At 42.7% G+C, this 8,058-nt stretch overlaps 1 pseudogene; it reads right to left on the bottom strand.

Moving 5' to 3' along the window:
- Nucleotides 1-5,169: 5,169 nt before the first annotated feature.
- LOC116582126 lies at nt 5,170-5,713 on the bottom strand (annotated as a pseudogene).
- Nucleotides 5,714-8,058: the final 2,345 nt, after the last annotated feature.

Genomic DNA, 8,058 nt, shown 5'->3' with positions numbered 1-8,058 from the left:
AATTGAAGCAGCTGAATTTGATATAAGGTCAGTGTTGTGAAAAAAGACTCAAATCTGTTAAAACACAAAATTACACTGAGGTAATTTGAAGATTTACTGGATTTACTAAATGATTCATGAATCAGGCAACCTCTATCTCATCTAGCAAGTAGAGGGGAGTGCCTTAGAGCCAAACAAGAGAAGTGTTTTTAAAGGCAGAGAGAAGGCACACACAACAAAAGAAGAAAGGAATTTATTAGCAAGGAATGCATTGTTTAGGAAAGGCTGCCCTCCTAAGGGGAGCAGAAGGGATGTATCAGTCCATTTCCTAGTGTTGATGAGGAAATTCTATGCTCATCGGTTAAATAAAGGTTACATTCCTGTGGGACTGAGACTACAGGGAGGCTAGTTAGTTATTACTCCTTTGCTTACTGATTTGGGGGCTGAACCTAAGTGATGCCATTTGGAGCCTGTGGTTTTCTTTTTAACAAATGAAATAATCAGAAATCAAAGTAGTTTCATTTAGGTGGCAAAACAGTGGATGAGTATTTTCTTCTCTCTCTCTCTCTCTTTTTAAGATTTATTTTTTTTTTAAGATTTTATTTATTTATTTGACAGAGAGATCAAAAGTAGGCAGAGAGGCAGGCAGAGAGAGAGAGAGAGAGAGAGGAGGAAGCAGGCTCCCTGCTGAGCAGAGAGCCCGATGTGGGGCTCGATCCCAGGACCATGAGATCATGACCTGAGCTGAAGGAAGAGGCTTTAACCCACTGAGCCACCCAGGCGCCCCTAAGATTTAATTTTTAAGTAATCTCTACACCCAATGTGGGGCCGGAACTCAGAACCTGGAGATCAAGAGTTGCCTCTTCTTCTCTTCCCACCTACCAAGTAGAAGCGAGCTTTAAGGGGATACAGAAAAGGAAGGATTGTAAAGGTAGAGAGGGAGTGGAAAAAAGGAAATTATTAGCCCCCCCCCCCCAAATCCATTGTTTTACACAAGGTCGCCCTCTAAAGGGAAAGGAGGGCAGTTTGTTTGTAAATTTCCTAGTGCTGACCCAGGACATTCCCCTGTGGAAGGGTTGAAGGTTACCAATCTGTAGGGTTAAAACTGCAGTTAGGATAGGTATTAAGTTTTGGTTTACTGACTTGGGACTTTACCCTAACTCATGCCATTGGGCACTATGGTTTTCTTTTTAATACACGTCAAATATTTAAATATTTCATTTATTTGAATTATAATTTAAATGTACCATTTTAGGGGCACCTGGGTGTCTCAGTGTGTTAGGCCTCTGCCTTTGGCTCAGGTCACGATCTCAGGGTCCTGGGATGGAGCCCCATATCAGGCTCTCTGCTCAGCGGGGAGCCTGTTTCCCCCTCTCTCTCTGCCTGCCTCTCTGCCTACTTGTGATCTCTGTCAAATAAACAAATAAAAAATCTTTAAAAAGGTAAATAAATGTACCATTTTAAAATACAATCAAAGTTGTACCTTAAGGAGGGCTGAAATTTTTCTATCTCTTGATCTGAACAGAGGTTATCTGGGTGTATGTATAACAAAAAATCATTGCATTATGTATTTATAATTAATGTAATATATGCTTATTTATACATGTGTGTGTATAACTTCACTAAAAGAATTTTAAAATTGTAAACCATAACACATTATCTAAAGTACCCTGGAGAAATGAGATTGACTCTAACTTTACATTTACCTCTTAAATTTTATCAGTACAACACAGTGTGATATTCATGATTTTTTTAGAAAGGTTTTATTTATTTATTTGACAGATAGAGATCACAAGTAGGCATAGCGGCAGGCAGAGAGAGAGAGAGAGAGAGGAGAAAGCAGGCTCCCTGCTGAGCAGAGAGCCCGATGTGGGGCTCGATCCCAGAACGCTGAGATCATGACCTGAGCCGAAGGCAGAGGCTTAACCCACTGAGCCACCCAGGTGCCCCCTGATTTTTAATTCCAAAGACAAAAGGTTTTTTTGTTTGTTTGTTTGCTTGTAAAGATTTTATTTATTTATTTGACAGAGAGAGATCACAAGTAGGCAGAGAGGCAAGCAGAGAGAGAGAGGAGGAAGCAGGCTCCCTGCTGAGCAGAGAGCCCAATGCGGGACTCGATCCCAGGGCCCTGAGATCATGACCTGAGCCAAAGGCAGTGGCTTAACCCACTGAGCCACCCAGGTGCCCCAAGACAAAAGGGTTTTTTAGCATTTATCTTTTATCAAAGCTTCTTTACCAGAAAGCCCTCTTCTCTGGATATAGTACCCTGCTATCTTGATGGACAACTTGGAAGGCAGTGACAACAGGACAGTAACAAAGCCTTTGACGCATATGATTCTTAATAATTGCAGTAGATATAAAGAGAGTAAACACAGATGGAGACCAAAAGAAAACTCCTATCTGAAAACGCAAGACACAGGGGCTCTAATCATAGCAGCACTTGTCATTTTCACAGTACTTTCTATTTGCAAATTCTTCACAATCAGAATGTTTGGTACCAAGATGACCGTCATTTGATTCACAAAAAGTAGAAATGCTTGGGGCACCTGGGTGGCTCAGTGGGTTAAAGCCTCTGTCTTCAGCTCAGGTCATGATCCCAGGATCCTGGGATCGAGCCCCACATGGAGCCCTGCAGCGGGCTCTCCGCTCAGCAGGGAGCCTGCTTCCCGCCACCCCCGCTGCCTCTCTCTCTGCCTACTTGCGATCTCTGTCAGTCAAATAAATAAAAATCTTAAAAAAAAAAAAAAAGTAGAGATGCAGTGAGGTAAAATACTTGTCAGAAATTAACAATTGAGGGGCGCCTGGGTGGCTCAGTGGGTTAAAGCCTCTGCCTTCAGCTCAGGTCATGATCTCATGGTCCTGGGATTGAGCCCCACATCGGGCTCTCTGCTCAGCAGGGAGCCTGCCTCCTCCTCTATCTCTGCCTGCTTCTCTGCCTGCTTGTGATCTCTCTCTGTCAAATAAATAAATAAAATCTTAAAAAAAAAAATTAACAATTGAAGCCAAAGCTAGAACACATGAGTTTTTTGAAACATAATCCTGAGATTCAGATGTACTAGCTCTTCTGAGTGTCTTTAAAAGGCTGGGTCTCAAGAATCTCAGAGTTCTTTAAAAAAGCCTTTTTGTTTAAGGTTCCAGGGTTTGGAGGTCCATTATAATTTTTTAATCATTACTAGAGAAAGTATATCTGATATCTCAGTTTATGGGTAGCAATCTCTTCCAAAGGCCACTTATCTGGAGATATTTCCAGGTGAATAGTTATGTTCTAATGCAAACAAAATGTAAATTTCAGGAACTGTTTTCGGGTACAGCATAATTTATTTTCTTTGACCTGGAACAGCGCCCATTTGGAGATGCAATGTGTCGCCATAAAATGAGAAGTAGCAAATCTTTCCCACTGTACCTGTGGCCTGGTTTCCGGTGTAGACGTTAAGACTTCTTTCACTGTGAGCTTTTAAAGCAAGTCATTTACTTCCCCATATTTCTCATTCGTCATGATTATCACACAAATGTTTGAAAATATTAATTAGTAATATTGTTTGATGACTCTAAATATGTCAAGACCAATTTTCCTCTCTGATTACTTTCTGGCTTTATTGAGATATTGATATATAACCCAAGCAAATTTAAGGTACACAATGTGATGATTTTTTTTTTAGAATAACAAAAAACACATATGTATTTTTTTAACATTTTTTAAAAGATTTTATTTATTTATTTGACAGAGAGAGACCACAAGTAGGCAGAGAGGCAGGCAGAGAGAGAGAGGAGGGGAAGCAGGCTCCCTGCTGAGCAGAGAACTGGATGCAGGACTCCATCCCAGGACCCTGATTTCCTGACCTGAGCTGAAGGCAGAGGATTAACCCATTGAGCCATCCAGGTGCCCTGCTTTTAAAGATTCTATCCATTTATCTGACACACAGAGATCACAAAAAAACACAGAGGCACGCAGGGGTGTGGGGGGGAAGCAGGCTCCCTGCCGAGCAGAGAGCCTGATGGGGCACTGGATCCCAGGACCCTCAGATCATGATCTGAGCCGTAGGCAGAGGCTTAACCTGCTGAGCCACCCAGGTGCACCAACAAAAAATATTTTACTAAAACATAAGACTTAAACAGAGGTTGGGGTCCCTCGGTGTCTTAGCTGTTGAGCCTCTGCCTTTGGCTCTGGTCATGATCCCAGGGTCTGGGGATGGAGCCCTGCATCAGATTCCCTGCTTGTTGGGAAGCCTGCTTCTCCCTCCCCACTTCCACTGCTTGTGTTCCCTCTCTTGCTGTGTCTCTCTCTGTCAAATAAATAAATAAAATCTTTTTTTAAAAAGATTTTATTTATTTATTTGACAGAGATCACAAGTAGGCTGAGAGGCAGAGAGAGAGGAGGAAGCAGGCTCCCCGCTGAGCAGAGAGCCTGACTCATGGCTGGATCCCAGGACCTTGGGATCATGACTGGAGCCGGAGGCAGAGGTTTCAACCTACTGAGCCACCCCGGTGCCCCAATAAATAAAATCTTAAAAAAAAAAAAAAAAGACTTACTGAAGTTTCCAGACAAGCCATATGACATCATCACAATCTTTTTCTTGAAGGAAGGATTCTACACTTCACTCTCTCTCTGTGTCAAATAAATTAAACAAAACAAAACAAAAACCTTTAAAAGGTGGGGAGATGGAGCCCATAAAATTAGAATAAAACTATCTCTCCCACTCAAAAAAAATAATAAAGAAAAACACCCACACCCCTGTAGCTAACCCTGACAACTCCCTTCACTTACAGTGCTTTTTTGCTTTTTCTTTCTCTCTTTTTTTCTTTTTTTTTTTTTTTAAGATTTTATTTATTTATTTGACAGACAGAGACCACAAGTAGGCAGAGAGGCAGGCAGAGAGAGGAGGAAGCAGGCTCCCTGCTGAACAGAGAGCCCGTTGTGGGGCTTGATCCCAGGACCCCAGGATCATGACCTGAGCCAAAGGCAGAGGCCTTAACCCACTGAGCCACCCAGGCGCCCCTCACAGTGCTTTATACTTAAACCGGGATGGGGGAAAGGAATATAGGCAGAGCAGGGCCAATGCTTTTAAACGTTTCACGACAATCCGGGTGATACTTCTAGCCTCAGCTCTTGCTTTATGACAGTGAATCAGGACATGACACATATTTGCTAATGTGCATTTAATCACCAAAGGACTGAAGATGTCTGGTCTTTTATCCTGTAATGTTTCTAAAACTGTGTCCATAAGAAAGGAAGAAGTCTTGGCAGAACAGGAGAAGTGAGGCACACTTGATATCAGATGGATTCTGAATATTATTCACTGCATATAGCCTGGTCTATGCTCTGGCTGTTTCTATGGCTTGGGCTTCCTCAGTCTTCCCCTGCTGTGCTCCATCATTTGCTAATGAATCATCTGGATTGGGAGCATTTTTAACAAAGCCTGAATGGACAGCAGAACAGTGCAGATCTGCAGTGCTGGGGACCACTTACCTTTCAAAATATCTAAACCTATTCTTCCCAACTTGTCTACATTAGGGTGATAAATTTCGGTCATGAAATGTACATTAGGAGCTTCTTTGGGTATTCTTCTGGAAGGAATGGCTCAAGTTTAAAAGTCCCTTCCTCAAAAGTGGAATCCCAAGGGCCGCTATGAAAATGACGGGTGTTGCTTTCATCTGGTTCTACTTTAATGCCAGGAACTGGTTCTGCCACCAGATGCTGAGTTTCCTTGATAATTCTGAGGGACAGCCTGGCCATCTTGTCAGATCCTGAGTTCAGCCTCTGGTCTCAACAAAGTGATGAATATATAGATAGATAGACAGATACGTATCTATCTATCTATCTATATCTTATATTTATAAATACAAATTTATGGGGCGCCTGGGTGGCTCAGTGGGTTAAAGCCTCTGCCTTCGGCTCAGGTCATGATCCCAGGGTCCTGGAATCGAGTTCCGCATCGGGCTCCCTGCTCCACGGGGAGTCTGCTTCTCACTCTGACCTTCTCCTCCCCCATGCTCTCTCTCACTGTCTCTCTCTCAAATAAATAAATAAAATCTTTAAATAAAAAAAAATAAAGTCATCACTTAATATGTGCAGAACTATACAATTATATAATTTAAAATATCTTTTCACTGGGGTGCCTGGATGACTCAGCCAGTTAGGTGTCTGCCTTCAGCTCAGGTCACAATCTCATGGGTCCTGAGCTAGAACCTTGAACCTTGAGCCTTAGCCTTGGGCTCCTTCCCCGGGGGCGGGGGTGGTGGTGGTGGTGTCTGCTTCTCCCTCTCCATCTGCCCCTCTCCCTGCTCCTTTTCTCTCTTGCTCACTCCCTCTCTCTCAAATAAATAAGTAAAATCTTTAAAATATCTTTTCACCACATGAATAGTTAAAATATAATTTGATATCTGTAATTCTAATAAGGTAATATAAGGTCATATATTTTTATAGAATTAGCAGTGAAAAAAATTCAGTTGCTCTCTTCCCTAATAGTCTGTCATTTGACATTTTTAAAAAAGATTTTTTTATTTATTTGACAGACAGAGATCACAAGTAGGCAGAGAGACAGGCAGAGAGAGAGGAGGAAGTAGGCTCCCCGCTGAGCAGAAAGCCTGACAGGGGGCTCAATCCCAGGACCCTGAGATCATGACCTGAGCTTTAACCCACTGAGCCACCCAGGCGCCCCTGTCATTTGACATTTGGGAACAGTCTGCCATTTTCCCCAAAAAGATAACTTTTGTTTTCAGGGGATGGAAGTTCCCTCATTGCTATCCTGTTACCTCCAAAGTCATGAGCCTCAAACTTCACTCACAATACTATCTGGGGTTGTTTGTGAAAGGTAACAATACGCCACCCCAAAATACACCTGTAGGAGTTTGGGACATGTCACCCCAAAATATGCCACTTCGGCATCATGATTCTTTTGGGCTGGAGGCACTTGAAGACAGCAAATGCAGAGAAATATAGATAAAAGACTTTCTCTCAACTCTTATCTGCCTAAAGGCAGGCTCCAAATGGGACTCAATTGCTATAAATCTCTTTTTGGGAGTTTCATCACCCAGGGAGGAAGGACTGTGCTCACAGGAGAGGGAGACTAAAAGTTGACCCCATATCCAGACATACTTTGCCACAAAAACCATACCTTCCCCCTTCTTCTCCTCCTCCTCCTTCTTCTTCTTTAGATTTTATTGATTTATTTGACAGAGAGAGACACAGTGAAAGAGGGAACACAAGCGGTGAGGGGGAGGGAGGCTGAGGGAGTGGGAGAGAGAGAAGCAGGCTTCCCACCTGGCTGGATGTGGGGCTCAATCCCAGGACCCTGGGATCATGACTGGAGCCGAAGGCAGATGCTTAATGACTGAGCCACCCAGGCACCCCTGTACCATCCATCCTCTAAAGGCCTGCTCTGCGTTGCTAAATAAATATAATTTTCTCTTTCCTCTAAAGTCTCCATCTCCCTTCCTCTTTCCCTATTAAAATGGTAGGTAAGCCTAAATGCTAAAGCTACCTTTATGACTTACTCATTTTTCTCTGGAATCGCCCAAGTGTACGTTGAGATATACAGGTTAACAACCTTCTGTTTGTCTTTCTCTTGTTAATCCATCTCTTATACAGTGGTCTCAGCTAAGAATCTAGAAGGGTAGGGGGGAAATTCATTTTCCTCCCCTATACTTGTTACAATGCAGATTCCTGGCCCAACTCCCCAAAGGGTCTGATTTAGTAAGTGTGGGTGCGACCCAGGCATATGCATTCTTAAAACATCCTGAGAGATTCTGATGCAGGTTGTCCTTAGACTACCCTTTTCCAAACCCAATCTTTGGTTTTTATTGGAGGGCCTACATCCTTAATCAATTAGTCACCACCTATGGATGATAAGTAAAATTAGCCAAAGATACACATAAACACACTCATATTTGAGCAAAGTTTACACTGATAAAGCCCTAAGATTGGGGCTGAGCAGAATGCAAAACACACGTAGGAGAATCCCATGCTTCTGAGCCCTGTTCTAATCAAATGCAAAGCGATGCTTTTGGGCTACATGATCCTCTTCTCTCAGTGTAGCACTGAAGCAAGAGAAGGCAATACAACTCCTCATTTGCAAATGT

The sequence above is a fragment of the Mustela erminea genome, chromosome 2, assembly GCF_009829155.1.
Source record: "Mustela erminea isolate mMusErm1 chromosome 2, mMusErm1.Pri, whole genome shotgun sequence".
NCBI lineage: Eukaryota > Metazoa > Chordata > Mammalia > Carnivora > Mustelidae > Mustela > Mustela erminea.
Note: the sequence above shows the minus strand (reverse complement) of the source record. Positions and strands in the feature narration are given on the sequence as shown.